Genomic DNA, 21178 nt, shown 5'->3' on the forward strand with positions numbered 1-21178 from the left:
CTCTATCAGTATTTTAAGTATTCTTGTAGACTTAAATGAGAGCTCTTGTACAAAACCACTGGAACCTTTCTTAAGATATGCTAATTTTTTTTTCTCCCTTTGATTGAACTGTTGGCCTTCTGGATATATGACTAGTTATTACCTCAAGTATGTTTGGGACTATTCTTGCCCCAGCCATTCTGGAATGTAATTAGCATGAAGACATTATTGTAGGAGCACCTCACCTTGGGCTGGGACCTCATTAGACGGCGCAAATCGAGCAGAATTGTGCATGCTCTGTGCTCAAAAAAACCCTCTAAGAAAAATCCCTGGTGGTGGGGAAAAAGTTACTTCGTGAGCCCTCTCTTGCTCATATATTTGATTTGTACAAAGATTCAAACATAGAGAGGATTGTGGTTCTTCTGTTTGAAAAATGAAAGCAACTCTGTGTTCTCAGAACTCCGCTTACACAGTGTGGCAGCTCACAGAGCTCTGGGCCGACCAAAACCAAAATAATACATTTTAGAGCTCTAGTTTTCCCTCCCTGCAAGAACGCCTAGTGTTTGAAGGCGTAATCCCCTTTATCCTTCCAACAACAGATGTTATAGAGAATGAATATTCTCTAGTAGGTGATGAACAAATATGGGAAAACTGAGGCCCCAGGAGGTGCGATAATTCATGGGTTATTCATGCTCCTCCTTGAACATTCCCCATCTCTTCGACCGTAGAAGGAGCTGTTTATTTTCTGAATTGAAAACCATTTCAAGCTGCCTGCTCAGCTATTTCAGTATACACTCCTAAGTTTGGGACCCATCCCAACTGTTACAAAACCTTAGATGGATAATAACGAAGCTCTTCCTTCCTGGGATCCTAAAACCTTAGATGAATAATAATGAAGCTCTTCCTTCCTGGGATCCCGCGGGTTATCATTTCTAGTTCATTGCAGGGCACTTTGGACACTCCCAATGGGACGCTAAATGATTGGAAGCTTCGGGAGAAGGCTTGCCTTGCTCTGCCACGCAGCTCGTTTCTAAGTCTACAGAGTGTTTTGGTGTGCAGAGATGTGTCATATAAACAACAATTTCTCCTTATTATAATAACATTGCTGCTTAATTGCAAAAATATCTCTGACCTGAATTTATTCTTGTCATGGCTGTGTGCACAAGCAGAGTCTCGTTTGCCTCCACAGTATATTAATAATGTATTAATTAGCTTCCCAGCGCTGCCCAAACAAGGAACAGAAAGGATTTATCTAAATCATGAAACATGAAATGAAGCTAACACTTTGTTAATTATATTTTAAGGGCAGTCTCAGTATTAGGTAGTGTAGCAAAATTTAGGCCTAATTTTTGAGAGACAATGACAGAAAACACTACTCAATTAACAAACATTTGTTTAGCACCTACTGTGCACAAATTCTGAGAGGCAAAAGAGGCTAAGACAAATAAAATTGGCCAGTTTTATAGTCAAGTTTAGAAGGCAGTGAAGGGCAAGGTAATATAAATGTTTTGATTTAGTATCAATTAGCTTAAATATATTAGATTAAATCATATGAAATTGACAGTCTGACCATTTTTTACCAAAAGAAGTGGCAATTTCATAGGATTCAACCTAATATAACAAGGTCCTCTTGTCATCCTGTACCAGTTCCTAAAACATTATACTATTCGTCTTCTATTTTTTAATTAAATGATTCATTTCGCGTTGAAGCTAACTTATCAGAAAAGCAATAGGAGGCAGACACAGTTCAGAGATTTGACTCCTGTTTGCCATATTCATTTTTTTTATAGACTCAAAGACCCGATATATTTTGTAGCTTTGAAGGTTTTGATCCTGTTCGATACTTCTGTCGATTTGACCAAGAGTCATGGACCCTGTTACCTGGTCTTCAAGTGTGATAACCCTCAACGAAATTCTGCATGTCATTTCCTCTGTGATCTTTATGCAAAATTGTCACCTCTGTTCCTTTCTTTTCTGCAGCAATGTTTGATTGCAGAACACGCCACCTTTTTGTGAAATATTTCTCTGTAGGAGATTAAATCTTAACATCCAGTTTTGCCGGGCTGTCCCTGAACTGCAGGCTACCGAGCAGTCAGAACGGATTACCATTCACGTATTCCGCTAGACCCATTCTTCTGGTTCCTTCCACATTTAACAAATATTTACCAAGCACCTATTCTGTGCAAACAATGGAGTTGGTCCTCTGCCAAGCAGAAGTTGTATAAACAAAAATGTATGCATTACCATAAATACAAATTTAGTGCTAACTATATACCAGGCATTGCTCTAAGCACTTGACATGTATTAATCTATTTAATCCTACCTAAGGGGGTAAGTTCTATTGTCATAGCCATTTTAAAGATGAGGAAACTGAGGCTTAAGAGGTTAAGTGAGCTTCTAGAACTCAAAAAACTAACCAAGGCACCAAGAATTTATCTGGTTATTGTGGGGCACCAGATGCTGGAAAACAAGTGCTTTTCCCAGACCATGAATGCAAAATGTGACAAATTAACAGTGCCTCCTGAGGCCCGAAGATAGCAAATAGCAACCCAGGCCAACTTGTGCACAGTGTCAGAAAACACTTGCGCCTGTCACATTGGGTTTTCTCCGAGCTCAGGACACTAAGCTGGGCCCCGAGGGGCCCTGAATGCACACAGGGACCCAGCCCACAGGCACTGACCAGCACATCCCTGCAGAGTCACATCTTGCCTCAAGTCTTATCACAACCCCACCGAAGGCCAGGCTCTGTCAAGTGTTCGCCCATCCTCTTCCCGTTATGCCCAACGTGTGAAAGCTGATAACACATCTAAATTCAAAGAAAATCAACAGAGTCATCTCAGTCAACCTGAAAAGTCTAGTGACTCATTCATACCCTTTTCATGGGGCTCCTGCTGGGCCGTCCAGGTCCTCCCGAAACAGCCTCCAGGCCCCGTGCAGCCCGAGTGCAGCTCAGGGCTCCATCACTCTCTCCTCCGCGGATCAGAGGAGCAGGCGCTTCCTTTCAACGGCCACATGAATTGCTTTGCAAGCTGCCCCTGTTCTGTGCTGACCCCACTGCTTATGTCCCTGAGCAAGGCTGAACAAGACTGCGTTGGAAAAATAACAGGGAAGAAGATGCTGGCTTTTCAGCCCCAAGAGTAAATTTTATTATTCTGGAGGTAAAAATCATAATATCTAAATCTGACTTGATTTATGTCAGGTCTCATGAATACATGCACAAATATGGATGCTTAAACCGTGTATGCTGACTGCCTAAAACAAACAAAAGTGACTTAGTGTCTTATTAGAAAGACGAGAGCTGGTAGGCCAACTCACCAGGAGAAAGAAAAGGAAGATGGATGCTCTAACTTCAGCACACGCACACGTCCACACACGTACGCACACGTATGCACACAAATACACGTGAGCCCATGCGTTGGTATAGTGAAACCCACGAGATAGCTAGTTGCCCTGGCCATGAAACACAATCAATGTCTTCAGGGATTTTCTCACTTAGACTTAAACTAGCCTCATGAACTCATCGAACTTTCGTGAGCTTAGCGTTAGGCCTCCATCCTTAGGAGGTCTGGCATCTATCTCAGCCTCTCACAAGGCAGTAAGCAGAGTCAGTAAGAACAAGGGCTCAGGAGCCAGACAGCCCAGGCTGGAATTTCCGCTCTACCATTTTCCAGCTGTGTGACCCAGGTAAGTTACTTAACTATCCTGTGCCTCCATTTCCTCATCTGTAAAACTGGAATAAGATAAGTAAAACTAACTCGCACGGGTTTGTTGTGAAGATTAGATGAAATAACACATGGTAAAGCATTTGGAACAATGCCTGGTTCAGAGTGAGCCCTCGACACACGTGAGTTATTTGTAATAATAACTTGAAATGGGCTCATATATCCCAGTCAGAAAGCACTGAGTTCTTTTTTGTTTGTTTTTAACTTTAATCTTTGTAGCACTTTAATCTCATTTCTTCTTCTTTTGTGTACATGCAGAAGGATGATGTGTAGCCGTCCTTGGAGTACAATCTTTCCTTTCATCAAAAGCCATTATTAAGTCTCTTCAGGTGACTCTTCTGCAGTAAATGATCCAGATTACTTAATTGTTCTGTTTTACAAGCTTTAATCATTTATTGGAACTTCTCAACAATCTCCAGATTTAGTACACGCAGAAATATTGTCTAGGAAAATTTGGTTTTGAAATTCCTCATCATCTACAGTCCATTAACTCAAATGTTTAGAATCTGTTGTTCACAAGACCAAGTTAAGTCCTTGGTTTTACTCTGTTCTTTTTCTGTAGTCACCTAATTCTCAAATGCATACTTTAGCACAAGTCAAACCAGAAGAGACCATAGGTCACTCATTCATTCGTCCATTCATTCATCAAATATTTGTTGAGGACCTGCTATGGAGCGGGCACAGTGCTGTGCTCTAAGATTGCAAATAAGACCCTCCCTAGTTGGGTGAGCTTACAGCTTGGGAGGGAAGACACAGAAGTAAACAAACCATCGCAAGTCTTCCATCAGATGCTGTACTTGAAGGAGGAGGTGGCCAGGATACGCTCTGGGTAGAAAGGAGGGGGAATGCAGCTCTACTTGGTGGGTCTGGGAAGGCTACATAGAGAAGGTAACTTCTGAGCCATGTTAAAGGATGGCAAGGATTGAGGGGAAAGAAGAAGAGTATTCAAGAAAGAAGAAACACATAGGAACAATTTCATGTTATATCACCAGGGAGCATTCCATGGTGCTGGTATGACTGGGGCCCAGGATCTAGGAAAGAGGCAGAAACACAAAGCTGCTCAGGTTAGCTGGGGCCAGGCATGCAGGGACCAGGCCAAGAGGCCTGAGCTCCATCCTACAGGCGTGGGGAGCCAGGGAAGGTCGTGTTTTACACACATCACTCTGGGAGCAATGAGGAGGGGAGCCTGGAGACATTTGAGCCTAGAATCAGGGAGGAGAAATAGGATGCTGAGGTTGTGGAGAGAGCCTGCACTAAGGAGAGGGTGATGGAAAGAAGGGAGTTGGTTTAAGGTATATTTAAAAGATGGGGCTTAAAGACTCATTAGAGAGTCCTGCCAGATTGGGAAAGAAGAGGAAGAGAGAGGGAGGAGTCCAACAGGAATCCCAGGTTTCCAGCGTAGGACACAGTGGGGGCCATCATGCCATACAACGCTGTAGTGGAGCGAATACAAGTTGGCACAAATCCTTCTCCTAAAATTTCTCCTCAGGGACATATGCCCCCTTAAAGGCAGTAGGGAATGTCAACATTGCAAGCAAAGAGCAGTGTATGTATCCCTTACTAGTTATCCTTTTTAAAACTACCTTTAATACATGTGACATAGATGAGCTAAGATAATGTTCAGGGAGGGGTCTTAATTTTTTATCTTCTGGAAATTAATTTTCCAAATACAATAAGATATTGGCATTATTTCAGTTATCTATTCCCGACATAGCATACGTCTACTTATTTGTTTGCTTATTTGTTATCTCTCTCTCTACACTAGAAGCCAGGCTCCATGAGGCCAGGGCCCTTGCCTCTTTTGTCCACATCTGCATCCCCAGCACGTGACTCGAGATAGATGCTCAATAAATATATGTTGAGTAAAAGAACGAATTTCCATGTGGATAAAAGAAACAGTCATGTTCTTTACTAATGAAGAAAGAAAAGAAAAGAAAAAAAAAAACCCTGGACTTAGAACAGTTTTTCATGAACAGATCCAACTTGCAAAAATGGAACTGAAGTTTAAAAGCTATTTTTCTTCCTGAGCTCTGCTTCTGGGAAAATCACAGCTGCCAGCTTCGACGGTGGTTTTAACTGCCCAGCTACAAATTCTGCACAGTTGTACATATTGGCAGAGCTCAGCTTCCTTAAATGCTGTTGGATCAGGAAGGAAATGGTGATTTTCCTTATTGATTTAATGCCAGTTCCTCTTCTTTGAAAAATTGCTTGTGCTCCTCAGTGGAACATGTACAATAGAAACTGAATGTGGGGGCCAGAAATGAAGTCAGTCGCTCATGTTCCTCTCCGGTCATGTGATGTTAAAGCATTTCTACTTTCAGGCTGGAGCCTTCGGTCAGTTTCCCGAAACTTAGCAGAGTAATTATTCCTTCTGGTGGCTTGCACATATGCTCCTTTTGATCTGCGAAATAGCTCATTCGTGGATGAACTTTAAGCTCCAAAGTAACACATGTAAAATACTGTTTATGAATCGTGGGAGAAACATTTCACATTCTCATTACTCCAAATTGTTACAGCAAACCACTCTCTCCGAGGTTCCTTTTTTCTAAGAAGAGGGAAAAAGAGCTTCAGGCCACAGTGCTGTGATAGCAATAATAATAATCATCATATTTCCCGTGGATTTTACTCCATGGTCTCATAGAGGCTATGATATAGGAACCCATCATCAGCCAATATTTACCCTGAGTGGGATACTGTGCTAGGTCCATAGACGACAGAGGGGTGAGTCTTGGTTCTTATCCTCCGGGGCTTACAAATTAGCTGGGGAGGTAAGACACAAACCACAGAGTGAAATTAATAATCACTAATGAATCACATGATCAGTAAGTGGTTAGGGATTCAGAAGGGATCGGGGTAACCAGACAACATTCCTGGACGAGATGGACTTGAATTCGAGTTGGACCTTTTGTGGGGGGCTGGAGTGAGAAAAGGCAGAGCAGTAGAATCATTCCTGGATGCCATTGCTAGAAGTCCCACACGGCTGAGGTGGGATCGTGGTGGGTAGGGTAGGGCATAGATTGGAGACGGCCTTGAATGCCACTCTAAGGACTTCGGCTTGATTCTGTAAGTACAGTGGGATCATTGGGAGTTTTTGAGCAGAAGGGATGTGAGCCAAGAATTCCTTTAGAGAGACTAAATCAGGCAAGGGTCCGTGCTATGAATTTAATTGAGAGTCTTACAGACTTGAGATGATGAAACCCTCCCCCAGGCTGGGGACAGTAGGATATCTCCATCAAACGATCCATTCCTGTGGATTTTTGTAAAATTGCGCTCAATGTGCCCAGCTGCCTCTGTACTATAAGACAGTGATAACACATTACTGTGTGCTTCTTGGAAGTAGCCTCATTCATTTAGAGCCCCACAGTTTGTACATGGGATAGGCCCAGCTGTGGTGTATATGTAAACCTCAGAGAATCTAGGTAACTTAGAGTATAAAACCTGGGAGGAATCTTAGAGCCCACAGGGTCCACCTGCTCAGCTTACCCGTGTGGAAGCTGGCCCTTGCTCAGGTTCACATAGCTCGTTAACGATGGATTCAGGGTGTGACCACATCTCCTGACTGCCCCCCAGCAATGCTTTCAAAGCCAGTCCAAATTCTGCTTTGAGATATGTGTGCACAAATTCTGGCAGAATCCAGAAGAATTTGGGCCCTAACTGAGACAATTGAAGCTCCTTTCCTTATTCCTCTCTGAGCGCCCCCAAGAGCCAGTCCCTGCCTGAGCTCCCACTTCGTTTCTGTCAACTCCTTGCCTCAAGCACCATCTGCCTTCTGGTTCTCTGCTCACATCCCCTTACTTCTTGTCTCCTGCCATTGATTGTGCTGTCCTCTTTGTCTGGAACCATTTAAGGCCCCAGCTTAGGCTTCCCCACCTTCAGGAGACCCCCCATGGCTTCAGTTGCTCCCCTAAGTGGACGAAAGTCTCCCTTCTTGGAGCTGCATGCTACCCTGATACCAGGGTGAGACTCCATGATGTCTTATGATTGCCTGTTTATGTGCCTGCCTCCTGCCCTTCGACTGCGAGCTCCCTGAGGGCAGGGACTGTGCGTATGCATCACTGAACACCCAGCATCTAGCCCAGTGTCTGGCACATTGTAGGCATTCAAATGTCTGGTGAATGAATGAACGACACTTGCCTTCTTGGTGCATCCATTCATTTAATAAATATTTATTGAGCAATTACTTATGATCAGCACTGTAGTCACACTTAAATGTCAAAATATACCAATGCACTCAAGCTCCAAATTATGCATGCATAAATTATGCATGTGGAGTGTTAACATGCGCACGCAGCAGAGATCCCATACATATCTACAAATACCAGAGCTGGCAAATGCAGTAAACTGTGCACCAGCTGTCCCTGAAACTTACAAAGAACCGAGAAGAACCAAAAATGACAGTTAGCTCCATAAATGCTATAAAAGAAAAATGCAAAAGAACAAAAGAAACTTGCGCAGAAGGAAGTGGCTATGGTTTTTTTCTATGCACTCGAGCCGGGGGTGGGGAAGATTTATAAAAGCATTCTATGCTGGGCAGGTTCATGTAAGTCTGAGTTCCTCAGGGGCTGGCTCTTAGGAGCTGTTAGGAAAATTCATTGCCATGCACGAGTCGGGGGCTTGTTTTTCATCCCACTGGAAATTGTTCATGGGGATCGCATTAGCAGCCCTTTATCGCTTTGCCTGATAGAGAGACAGCAGGTTCACCCAAGCAATTCTGGAACCCTGATCACTGCCAATTAGGGGAGCATTGTCTGGCTGACATAATCAAGTGAGTATAAATATATTTATCATGATTGGAACGGGGAAGGGAGACAGCAGAAAGATTGGGCAGAAGCTGCCACCCTTTGCCTGGCTCCAGCCTGCATCAAACTCAGCGTGTCTGTCAACTGATGCTCAGTAAAAGTGGTCACTGGCTTTCCGAGGTGGAAGGCACAGTTGAAAATTCAAGAGTAGACTCGATTTTCCCAGAAGGGGCCCTGTCTCTTCTTACTTTTCCTCCTTGCTTCTTCCCTTTTTATTGTGTTCACTTCTGTGAAAGCTGAATAGAGAAGAGAAACCAGATGCCACGTTCATCACATTTTAATTCTGCCCCGTCGGTCATGCTGCCCCCACTTAACTTATTTGTAGTTCAAAGTGATCGTAGGAAATACTGCTGTGACAGGACTCACTGCCCCGTCTGCCTGCCCGGGGGTGCAAGTCTGTCTGGCACGGGATTTATTTCATTCTCAACCTGTGGAACTTTTGTGGGAATATCTGTGATGTGTCTCAGAGCTGCAGTTGAAAGACCAGGATAAAAATAGTTCCCCACAGTGGACGAGATAAGGGAGGAATTTCTCACATTTTAAATGGCTGAAAGAGGAAGCGCATTTAAGTCACATCTGGTGGTGTTCTTGTCTGACCAGAAAGCCGGTCTGTTTAAGCCTCTGCACAGATTCTGAAATGCAGGCTGCACGTAATCACCCCCAAACACGTGGCTGGGGTCGGTGCAAATGGCCAAATGGCATTGTTACGGGAGAGGTTGGCCACACATCCCGTCTCTCAGCTGAATTTCAACCTCCGGTCAGTGCAGGGCCAGTCCATCAAACAGATCACTTTTTTTTCTCACCCTTGACGATTTGATGGCAGCATTTATGGAGCTGAGTTGATTTCAGCTATTGTCCTCTACACTCCTCCTGCGTTTGCTGCTCTGTCTCAGCACCGGAGAGTTGAAGACTTTTACCGATGGCTGCGACAGAGTAAGGAACTCCTTCCCTGTGTCCCGTTTCCTTCAGCCTATAGTTTGTCTTCACAACTGCAAATTGCTCTCAGCCTGTCTTCTTGGATTTGACAAAAACTATTTTATTACTGGTAGCACAGATATAATACACTACAATATAGGGGAAGGTGTAGATACACGAAATAAACAAGGAGCCGGCATCGGAGAAATGTCATTTTAGAGATTACTCAGCCTAAAGGCATCTGATCACCTTTATCTAGCCTATTCCTGCTGCATTTTCCCTTCTTCGGCAGCTCAGAAATTGTCAAGTCCCAACTCTTCACCCAGCTACCAGAAATATGGATTTCCTTTGCTTTTCGGATCTTAATGGAAGAAACATTTTTTTTTTCTGTCTTCTACTTCTTACCAGATATACTGTTTTTGGAGAACTAGAGCTCATTTCTCTCTAAGGGAGAAAGAAAGTCATTCCACGTTTACCCGTTAACAAATTACCACTTAGAGTGGAATACAGAGGAAGGCTCCCAGTCCCGGTAATAAATGGGTTACTCGCCTGGGCCAAACCCTGGCTGGTGGACAGCCCCTCTTCCCTTCAAGTTGGCTTCATTTTCTCTTGTTGGTTTTCATTTCCTTGAAGCAATGAGATTTCTCGGTTCTTTCCGTGTTTGATTTTGCTTTTGAGGAAGGTGCCTGTCTCCTTGGGTCTGTTTGTTTTGTGAGCTGGTTCCCTTAACCCCCCAGCATTTATCTGGGAGCCTCTTGTGTTGGGTGCTGTGGATTCCTCTAAAATCCTTCCTGCTGGAAAGTTGGACGGAGTCCCTCAGCTGAAGGCTAACTCCCTCCTAATCCACCCATTTTCTGCTGTGTGGATGGGGGCAGGAACCAGCTATCCACCAAGAGACAGTGCAATGTCACCAACGGGGCTTGAGTTCTGTGGTCAGTGAGACCTGGGGTGTACGGCAGTGCAAGCTTGGGCACTTCGCTTCTCGCTCCTGAGTCACACGTTCCTCATTCTAGATGCTGCTGAGAACAACGGAACAGTCTGTTCTTCTTTGCTGTTCTGTGTAATGAGATAAAGCCAAACAGACAGTGAAGAGCCTGGTCTAAGCACGCAATGGTGGTGCAAATTACACATGGCTGTAAGCAGGTGTTTTTGACCTGAGCATTTAGGTGGCATTTAGCGTTGTATCTGATGCATGTCATCTAGCTATAGGGGTAGCTACAACTTCTCGAACGCACAAAAGCTCTTGACCTGGTTGTACATTACCTCTTACATCCTTCTGATTCTTTTTACTCAGGGTACTTCTTGCTAGGAAGTGGTAAAAGAGAGAGTAGAAGTCCAGTTGATAGTACTGTACCAATGTCACTTTCCTGGTTTTGATACTGTGCTATGGTGATGTGAGGTGTCGCCATTGGGGGAAGCAGGATGGAGAGTGCAAGGAAACACTCTGTACTACTTTCACAATTTCCTGTGGGTCTACAGTTATTTCAAAATAAAAATTTTCATGAGAGAGAGCAAGTGAACGAGGTGGCAATAGGAGAAACGAGTAGCTGTCTTGGTTTTAGTCCCTGACTGGACAAATATTTATGCTTTGTTTACCTCTTCATCCACTTTTTGCAGACAGACTTTTGTGAGCAGTCAGATATAAAAGTTAGGGCTCATTTTTCCATAGAAGAGAAGAAAGAGGGATGAGCCCAGAGAACCCCTGCCAGGTTAGAAGGCCTACTTCCTGCCTTTCCCCAATTCTTTTGCCTACACAAACCTGCCTGCATCCATACTCACCTGCCTGCCTTCCTTCCCACTCAAGGGGAGATGCCTCACCTGCTGCTACAGATGACCTCCTCCACCTGCACGGGGCATCCCTTCCTTCCAGTGGTTTCCAAAGGCTCCATCCTTCTACATCATCTCCCTGTGTGAGTTCCTTCTACCTGGGGTCTTAACAGCCATCTACACAGGAATAGGTCTCAAATTTATATCTCTACTCAGCCCTTTTTGCTGAGATCCACACCTACATATCCAAGCCCTGAGAATCTCTACCTAGACGTTTCACAAGCATTTCAAACTCCTTCCACATTATCTTTTCTTCCTATACTCCCTTATCTCTGAAAATGTTATTGCCATCTACCATGCTGTCCACAGAAGAAAGATGAGAGCCATTCTAGATCCATGCTGTCCAACATGGTAGCCCCCAGCCACACTAAGCTCTTGGTACTTATTTGGAATATTAAAATTAGCTATTAAGTATTTCAAATATGGCTGGTCCAAATTGAGATGTCTGTAACTATAAAATATACACCAGACTTAGTTCAGAAAAAAGAATGCGAAATATTTCAATAATATTTTATGCTGATTTCACGTTGAAATGATAATATTTGGCATGTATTGAGTTTAATAAAAATTTCCCTTTAATTTTTAATGTGCTACTAGAATATTTAAAATTACGTGTGGCTTGCACTATATTTCCACCGACGGTACTGCTCGAGGTTCTTCCCTGCCTTTTAGTCACTCCCTATTTGTCAAAAAGACACAGTGATTCTCTCAAGTCAAGACAAGGGACAACGTTACTTAAGTGCATAGGCTGAGTTTGAATCCTGGCTCCACCATTTTTGGATACATGTGAGCCCAGGCAATTATTTAACTTCTTGGTGCCTCAGTTCCCTCATCTGTCAGGTGGATATAACAATAGTTCTCACTCTCAGGTTCTTGCAGGTGTTTGATGAGATGATACATGTAAAGCACTTGCTATGGAGATAACAGCATGTGCAAAGGCCCAGTGTCAAGAGAAAGGGCGTGGTCTCTCACTGTCGTATTTCAGGCTCTCATCACTTTTGGCCAAGATTACTGCAATAGTTTCTCCATCTCCAGTTCACTCTGCCCTCCAATCCTTCATAAAGCTTCAAGATTTCCTGATGCAAAGGTTATCAGCATTTTTAGTGATTCCACTTCACCCTTGGGATAAAATCTAACGTCCTTGGCATGTTCTGCAAGGCCATCCATGACCTACCTCCACCCAAGTCACCAGTCCCATCTCTGGCCTCCACAACGGCCATGATGAGCCAATCGGGCTCTCCAATTCCTATGTGTACGTGCCATTCTCTCTATCTGTGATGCACATACTCTCTACTTGTCCACAAGACTCAGTTTATTTGTCACCTCATTTGGGAAGATTCTCATGGTCCCTCCTGCACCTGCACCCATCCCAGGCTAGATTAGAAACCATTCCTCTGGGCTCCTCAACCACTTGAGGTCTGGCTCCACCGTCACACTGATTTTACTTGTTTGGTCAACTTGTCTGTCTTTCCTACAAAACTGTGAGCCAGGTGAGGTCTAGCACGAGCTCTCTGGTCCACTCTGGATCTCCATGCTGAGCACAGTGCCTGGCACAAAGTGGGGCCCCATAAATGTTTATTAAGCGAATGCATCAAGCATAGGAGACACTCCTGAGAGACCTAAAGAGAGTGAGAGCCCAGTGAGATCAAGCAGCAGAAAATCAGAAGACTAGCCCGAGGAGAAATTGCTGCTTCTTGGCCATGCAGACAGAGTTAGGAGAGAGAGACAAGAATCTGGGCAAGGAGTCAATAATGAAGGATTTGAAATGAAGGAGTGGAGAAAGGAGAAGATCGTGAAAAGAACAGAACCACATTTGGCACTCTTGGTGGTGTAGTAGCTTCCTCTGCAGTGGTTCCAGGAAGAGACCAGGCTCCAGGAAGTCACGAATCACATAAAGAAAGGATGAGGGATCAGCCACTGATTCCGGCATTATTTGTCATCGGGACCACAGACACGAGTGAAACAAGTAAATGTCAACCTGGTGAGTACGTGATGGACTACTGATAACTTACCGGGGCTGGTGCCCGGGAATTGTTTACTGTGGGGCAAGTGCCAAGCATGGAAAATTTGACAAGTTATAGATATGAGAATTTGAGAAGCAGATAGTGAGTTTGACAATAACGATGTGAAATGCCATAATAATCACAAGAGAAATATCTGAATATGCAAGAGGGCTTAGAGGATCTCTGCTTTACCACAAATATGCGTTACAAGAAAATTCACTTGTAAAAACAGAACTTCCAATATGTAAAACCCACTTAAACCATGTAGTATTCCAGAACGCATCATGGTAAAAGCATGCCTTTGACTCACACAATATTAAAAGTAGCAAATAACACAAGGACGGTAGAGAAAGTAGGACATATGACATGATGTGGCTCACAGGATATGAGAAGGAGAAGACATGTATTTCTACACACACACCACCAGCTTCACAAGAGCACCTAAAGGCTCCATTCCAAGACCTCAGGTCTCATCCCACAGGTTAGCCACTCCCCCATTTCGTGTCAGAGATGTTGTGGGGCAGACCCTGTGTGAGAGGAAGGGGCAGGGGGGGATATGGAGATGAGGAGTGGAAAGTCAAATGATTCCTTGCCATTATTCTTAACAATGCACCACTCCACCATTTTCTTTGGAGAAAGTAAACATTTGGGATATACTTATGCCAGAAAACTACTTGTTATTTATCTGAAATTCAAATTGGACTGGGCACTCTGTATTTTATCTAGCAGCCCTGCTTAGGGAGGTATACGTTCATTCAAACTTCCTGTGAGTCACACGTGTCTCAATCGGTGTGAGCGATTGAGGACTATGCATAAAGTAGCAATAACTAACAACTATTGGGTGCCAACTGTGTGCCAGGCACAGTCCTAAGTGCTTTAGGATGGATATTTCAAATATTCTTCACAAGAACCCAATGAGGCAGGCATTCTGATTATCCCTGGTTTACAGATGAGGAAAATGAGGCTCAGAGAGATTAAACAACTTGCCCAGGGTCACCCAGATAGCCAGCGGTAGAGCCAGGATTTGAACTCTGGCAGCCTGACTCCAAAAGCCCATGTGCTTGCCCACCTCACTTGACATGGTGGCAGCAGCAAGCAAGGGACATATACAGCGAGTCCCCTGGAAGAATAAGAGAGAGTGAGAGCACAGCCTGTGACAGGGCAGGCCCTGAGTAAGACTTTGAAGGAGGAGTTGAAGTTAGACCAGGTGCCTTTGTTTAAGTTAAAAAAGTGTGCCCTTAACTTTAGGTAGATGCAGCCCCACACCAGGACTCAGAGCTTGAGAGAAGAGCACTGGATGGCTTTTAGCCCCTACTGCAGCCTCAGCCAGGGGCCCTTGTGCAGTGAACAACCTGCACAACTGTACATAGCAGCCTGAGTTAGATGGCAGAAGGAGGACCAGTGCAGAGGCAAGGACGCAGATAGTGTGCTTGGAGAATGATGAGAAGCCATTTACTAAAGCATGTTTGCATGGGGTATAGGTTTTCTGAAGGCAATTTAAAGAGACAGGTTGGGGAGAGATTGCTGAGGGCCTGAGATGACAACAGGAGAGTCTTGAGTGGATCTGAGAGGTAGCCTGACAAGATGACATTGACGAGTTTTGAATGGGAAAATGACCCTCAGAAAGTGTGTGTCAGAAGGCTTCAACACACAGGGTCCTTGTTCCATCAAGCAGGCAAGACAGAGTGGAGGGAGACTGGGGGCAGGGTAGATGAGGTGACAGCAGCCTGTTTAAAAGACATAACAAAAGGAAACTCAACAGAGTGGAAAGGAGGATAAGGAGTAGGGAACAGAAAACAAAAAAGAGGGAAAGTGAATGAGAAGATGACTTCCTTCCACTTTGCAATTCCCAGTACGGCCCTGAACAACAGTCGGCCCCGTTCTGGTTTATCGTCCTTTCCTAGAAGGTTGTGAGACTGGCACATGAGGAAAGGGCCCCAGGCACGGCACCGTTTGATTTCAGCAAGGCATTTGGTTGCATTTTTCACCCTAGAGAACAAAGTGAAGAAAGGCCGTAAGGTAACCACTTAATCCGGTGGGTTTGGAGTTGATACTCTAAGAATGTTGATTAATCGGTTAAGGTCACCCTGGAGGGAGACTTCAGGCAAGAAACTGAGTTCAGAGATAACCAAGTTGCTTATGATCGCAGAGCTGGTGAACGAAGGAGCCAGGATTCAAACCCAGCTCTGTCTGACCCCAACGCCCAAGTTCCATTTACGACGGACTGAAGACCAAAAAAGGCATTAAGTTTGTTTCTGAAAGAGGAGTTGGAAGGATAACTCGAGGGCAGGATGACAAATTTATGCCCCAACGAACTGTCATGAACTGAGGCACCGGCCGACGGGGGACGACAAAAACGAGATGAAAGTGGAAAAGATTAAACTTGAACCTCACATTTTCGTCTCAAAAAACCCCTTGCAGAACTGAAGTGGTGAGGCCTGGCTGGACCCTTCTTCATGCTGGGAAACACTTGGGCTTTTGTGCTAGTGAATGTTTAACTCCCTAACAGCTGACGGTGTGACACATCACTCAAGATCTACCGTACAGATAAAGAAATTAAATAGTCTGTTCTACCCAGCCCAGCTCAGACCGTTTCTTGAATACTGGGTTCAGTTCCAGGTAACACATTTTGAGAAGAACACTGAAAAACTTTGATGTTACCTAAGGAAAATGACTAGGAGAGCAAGGAGTCTGAACCCTGTCACATGGAGGGTGGTGAAGGACCCAGGGGCTATTCAAGCTTAGAAACAAGAATTTGGGACTTGTGAGCATCATCTTCATATACTCAGTTTGTTTTTCTTTGGGGGGCATAATTCGCCTGAAAATTCGGTGAGACTTTTTGGCTCAGTATAACCAGTTCACCCAGCTGTTAGTCACTCCCTATGCCCGTTCTCTATCATCTCGGTAAATTAAGGAAAGACTGGACCACCCTTTCAAGTCGCTTCCAACCTTGACCATCTAAGATTTAGAGCCCTACTTGATCAAAACTGGCAATTAAAAAGAACGAGAACTATTTTAGACAAGGCAAACACAGATGTTCCTCAGTTCAAGCAAACTTGAATTAAGAGCTAAATTTCCAAAAAAATAAGACTATTATTCATTTGCTGGCAGGAATTAGCAACATCATCCGTTCTATTGGCAGCTTTTTAGTACCTTCAGGGGGTGACTTGTTATATAAAAATGTAATCACCTCCAACTTTTCAGGGCTAGACATGGAATGAAGCAAGGCAAGCTGTTAGTCGGGTTAATGTCCACTTTTTTTTTTTTGAGGAAGATTAGCCCTGAGCTAACTGCTGCCAATCCTCCTCTTTTTGCTGAGGAAGCCTGGCCCTGAGCTAACATCCGTGCCCATCTTTCTCTACTTTATATGTGGGATGCCTACCACAGCATGGCTTGCCAAGCAGTGCCATGTCTGCACCCGGGATCTGAACCGGCGAACCCCGGGCCACGGAGAAGCGGAACTTGTGAACTTAACCACTGTGCCACTGGGCCAGCCCCTAACGTCCACTTTTGCAAGCTTTGAGAACAATGAACTAAAAAATGACCCTCATTCCAATAATAAATGGGTACTTGGGAATATAAGTAAAAGTGACAAGGAGATTAAAGTGGCTGTGGTCGTGCCGTCGTCTACTCTGGGCTTTGCCCAAGTGAAAATTAAGGCAGCGCAGGGCGCAGATGGGGAGGGGAGAGGAGGGGACCCGAGCGCACTGCACGTTTGTGCTGAAAGACCTCACAGCCTGGCGACGGCCCAGCGAGAAGACGGAGACTTTCAGACCTGTGATGAAGGAGCCCCAATCAATAAAAACAAACATGAAGGGAACAGAAGGGAAGAGAAGGAAAAGAGAACGCAAAGGCACCATAAAATCTGGTGATAAACGAGGGGAAATCGTGATGTGAATAGGAAATAGAAAGCTTTTTTTTCAAAAGAAGCCTGGAGATTTGTAAAATGTCTGTCTCTCTCTTGCTCTCCACTCACATCCACCACCCCTCCGACCCTCGTTATAGGGCATTTAAATAATTTGTGATTCTGGGTGGGTCTCTTTAATGCTCATTCATCGTTGGGCTTTGCCAGCAGGATTCATGCTGTTTCTGTAGACAATTGCTCTCGCTCTAGGAAACTATCAGGATAAAATGAGGAAATGGCAAGAAATGCACGGGTCTTACGGCAGAGTGGGGCTGGCAGGAACACCTGCGGCAGGGTTGGTGGGCCCTTCCTGTTTCATTTTGGTGGTTGTTTTGGACTGATGTTTCTATGGTGTTATTTAAACAAGCAAAGTGTCAGAGATTTGAGAACAAAAGCATTCTAGAGACACTTTTTCTAACTAGATTCGTGGGAAGGTGCTAATGTTTCTAGGAGAAAGAAAAAGAACTTGAAAAAAGTAGAATATATTGTGGAGAAGGCAGCCGGTGGAAAAGATTAGAAAATTGTGACATCGAGAGAGAGAGAGAGAGAGAGAGAGAGAGAGAGAGACAGAGAGAGACAGAGAGAGACAGAGAGAGGCAAAGAGAGAGCAGAAGGGAAAGAAAAAGAATAATAGCTTGTAAGTTTATTACCCAAGATTGTTTCCATTTCTGCTTTTGCCTGAAAGCCCGTGATTGCTTGGTCTGAGGTCAGCAGGTTTATTGCAGTCTTTGCCTCTTTGACGGCGGAGTAACCGGCCTGAATTTTGTGGGTGTGTAAGAATTGTTCCCGTCAATTTCTTGGCTGAAGGACAGCCTCCCAGGAAGGTTGAGGGGGCCCTAAGTTAGTCAGGAATTATCCCGAACTAGTGCAGGACTTTTCATGATTTTGCTAGGACGGCAGAGGCAGCGCGGTGAGTAAAGAGAGCACAGCCTCACGAGCCAGCAGACACGCACTCTAGTCTCTCACCTCAGTTTCCCATCCATAAAATGTGAATGATAATGATAATGAGGCTGTTGAGACAATAAAGGGTGACTGTGAAGCCCTTGGCGCATGACAGGCCATGTCAATTCATGGGACCTAGTCTCAGCTGGTTCTTGTTTCTAGACTCGGGTGAGGCTGGTCCCTGTGTGCTCCCTGCAAGGCTTCCTGTTTGAGGAGAGCAATGTGGGGACCGAGCTCTGGGCAGACAGCAATGTTTAGAAGCCCAATCAGTGTCCTGTTTCTCAACCTTCCCTTTCCTCACTTCCCTTTGGTTAGTGTTATCTTTTCTCTTTACCTACTGGATCGTCTTGATTACAATGCGTTGTACCTTCTGATAACATTGCAGCCAGGGCTCCATAGTAAGTGGAGAGAAGCCAGCACTTGCCCAGGGGAAGTGAAGGAAAACGAGGGCTTGAAAAGCTAAAGAGGAGTATATGCTTGGTGGATTTACACTTTCAAAGTATATTTTTGAGGAGCCAGCCCCCTGGTGTAGTGGTTAAGTTCAGTGTGCTCCACTTTGGTGGCCCAGGTTCACAGGCTAGGATCCCGGGCACAGACCTACACCACTTGTCAGCCATGCTGTGGCAGCAACCCACATACAAAATAGAGGAACATTGGGGGCTGGCCCGGTGGCGCAGTGGTTAAGTTCGAACGTTCCACTTTGGCAGCCTGGGGTTCACTGGTTCAGATCCCGGGTGTGGACATGGCACTGCTTGGCAAGCCATGCTGTGGTAGGCGTCCCACATAGAAAGTAGAGGAAGATGGGCATGGATGTTAGCTCAGGGCCAGTCTTCCTCAGCAAAAAGAGGAGGATTGGCAGCAGATGTTAGCTCAGGGCTAAACTTCCTCAAAAAAAAAAAAAATAGAGGAAGATTGGTACAGATGTTAGCTCAGGGTGAATCTTCCTCAGCAAAAAAAAAAAAAAACCGTTTTGAAATTTTTTCTCTATGAGAAAGGATAGTAGATAGCTGAGATGCAACAATGCTTTGAGAAAGAGACACTAAACTGTCAAACACCAAGGATGAGCTGAGCGTTCTACATCCACTTTTCTGCAACACTGTGGGGTGAGGATTGTTATCTGAATTCTCTTCTTCTTTTTTTTTTTTAGTGAGGAAGATTGTCTCTGAGCTAACATCTGTGCCAATCTTCCTCTGTTTTGTATGAGGGACTCTGCCACAGAATGGCTTGATGCGTGGTGCATAGGTCCAGTTCCGGGATCCAAACCCACAAACCCTGGGCCGCCAAAGCGGAGCATGTGATCTTAACCACTGTACCACCGGGCCAGCCCCTATTATCTGAATTCTTGATGAAGAAACTGAGGCACAGGGAAGTTAAGGTTCCCCAGCTACCAAGTAAGGAATAGACCTGAAATTTGAAAGCAGGTCTCTATGACATCCAAGCTTTGTGAGTCTCCGCTGTTGCGGGGACCTCATCTTGCAGAGATGGTGAGTTGGGGAAAAAATAGAATTTGCTTGAGTCTGATACAACATATACATTACGCTTAAAGAAAAAGGTATTTTTCTTACAAAAAGTTTGAGGACTGGGGCTGGCCCATTGGTGTAGCAGTTAAGTTCACGCCCTCCACTTTGGCTGCCTGGGGTTCGCTGGTTTGCATCCCGGGTGCAGACCTACACACTGCTTATCAAGCCGTGCTGTGGCAGGCGTCCCACATATAAAATAGAGGAAGATGGGCATGGATGTTAGCTCAGGGCCAGTCTTCCTCAGCAAAAAGAGGAGGATTGGCAGCAGATGTTAGTTCAGGGCTAATCTTCCTCAAAAACAAAAAGAAAAGTTTGAGGACAAATGAGATTTTATGTGACATGCTTTGAACTAAAAAAAAGTTATGTTTTATAAGCCGGACTGGTGTCGAGTCAAGAAGAGTCAGGGAGTAAATAATTGGAAGGAGAAGTAAATGACCCTTGGTCTTGGGTGTCACTCAGTTTATGAGGCAGGGGCAGGAAGGGGACCTGCCCAGGGACGGTCTCCTGATTTGTCTCCCCCCTCTTTTACTTCCCTCTCCTTGCCATCCCTCCCCTCAAAAACCAGAAACCTTAAGCAGGAAAAGAGGAGCTAATTAAAAAGAGGGAAGCATCCTTGAGACCAATGAAATCTGCCTAATCCACAGTGACAGACTGGGACCTGCAGGACAGCGATTTGATTAAACAAGGATCTAAGGGATTTGCAGGGACTCTCCAATTGTGTGAAGTTTGTCTGTAAGTCTTTGAAATATATTTATTTGACTTCCAAACCTGGAAACCAAGTGCCTTCTAGCTGAGGAGATGGTTCCCATGGGGAAAATAGGAAGAAATCTCAAGGCACGGCCCAAGGGTGGGGCTGGGGATCCCAGGTCGGACTGACCAACCCTGAGGGTCTGCAGGAGGCCCGTTGGTAGACAAAGCGTCAGGTCAGCGCGGGTGAAGCCAGCCCCACCAAGGGTAGCTATGGGCTGAGCCGGAGGCCCATTCCAGACCGGGAGGAGAGGACCACACACCTCTCCCGCCCGTGTCTCGTATCTCACTCAAGAACCCGAGGCCCATTAGTTACCTGTCGTCAGAGACAGCTCTGTTGTCGCTTTCCGCAGAAGTGAAGCAGCCAGAGGATGAACTGTGAGATGGGAAACACGTCTGCACAGGGAGACGGGGAAGGCCCTGAGGGCTTCTTTTATAAGCTACTTCCTTCTGGCCTCCAAGACGGGCGTCAGCAGATCAACCATCAAAGAATTCTTGTTCTTGGACCCACTGCAGAGGGCCCCTCTAGTTCCACAGGCTCAGCCCTGCCGGTCATGCCAGGGGATTTTTGCTTTCCCTGGGGCTTAGGAGGGGGAAATAATGAGTCACCCAGGGACAAGAGGAAAATAAGGATGTCCCATGTATGCAAAATCATTTAAAATGGAGGCTTTTAGAGGGACTAAAACCTCAGCTGACTAGCCAGAAATGGTTTGGTGAGATGTATTTTGCTTGTCTGTGCTTCCTTTGATTGCAATAAAGTCAGAGACTTTTATAGCCCATGGAGAGAACACCTGTGGAAACAGGCCAGGCCCTCCTGAGA

General features: G+C 45.0%; 2 protein-coding genes across 11 annotated transcripts in view; one reads left to right on the plus strand and one right to left on the minus strand.

Moving 5' to 3' along the window:
* ENTHD1 (ENTH domain containing 1) overlaps positions 1 to 21178 on the minus strand; it is a 154631-nt gene that overhangs the window by 116670 nt on the left and 16783 nt on the right. The window lies entirely within an intron of this gene.
* The window catches only part of GRAP2 (GRB2 related adaptor protein 2), a 69477-nt gene that overhangs the window by 21786 nt on the left and 26513 nt on the right, over positions 1 to 21178 (plus strand). The window contains exon 1 of one of the 4 annotated variants that reach the window (XM_001502027.5): positions 8220 to 8466. The exons of the other annotated variants lie outside the window; for them this stretch is intronic. The gene's annotated coding sequence lies outside the window, so the exon portion shown is untranslated. Of the gene's footprint in view, positions 1 to 8219; positions 8467 to 21178 lie in introns of those variants that run through there. 4 annotated transcript variants of the gene reach the window in all.

Source organism: Equus caballus, chromosome 28, assembly GCF_041296265.1.
Source record: "Equus caballus isolate H_3958 breed thoroughbred chromosome 28, TB-T2T, whole genome shotgun sequence".
NCBI lineage: Eukaryota > Metazoa > Chordata > Mammalia > Perissodactyla > Equidae > Equus > Equus caballus.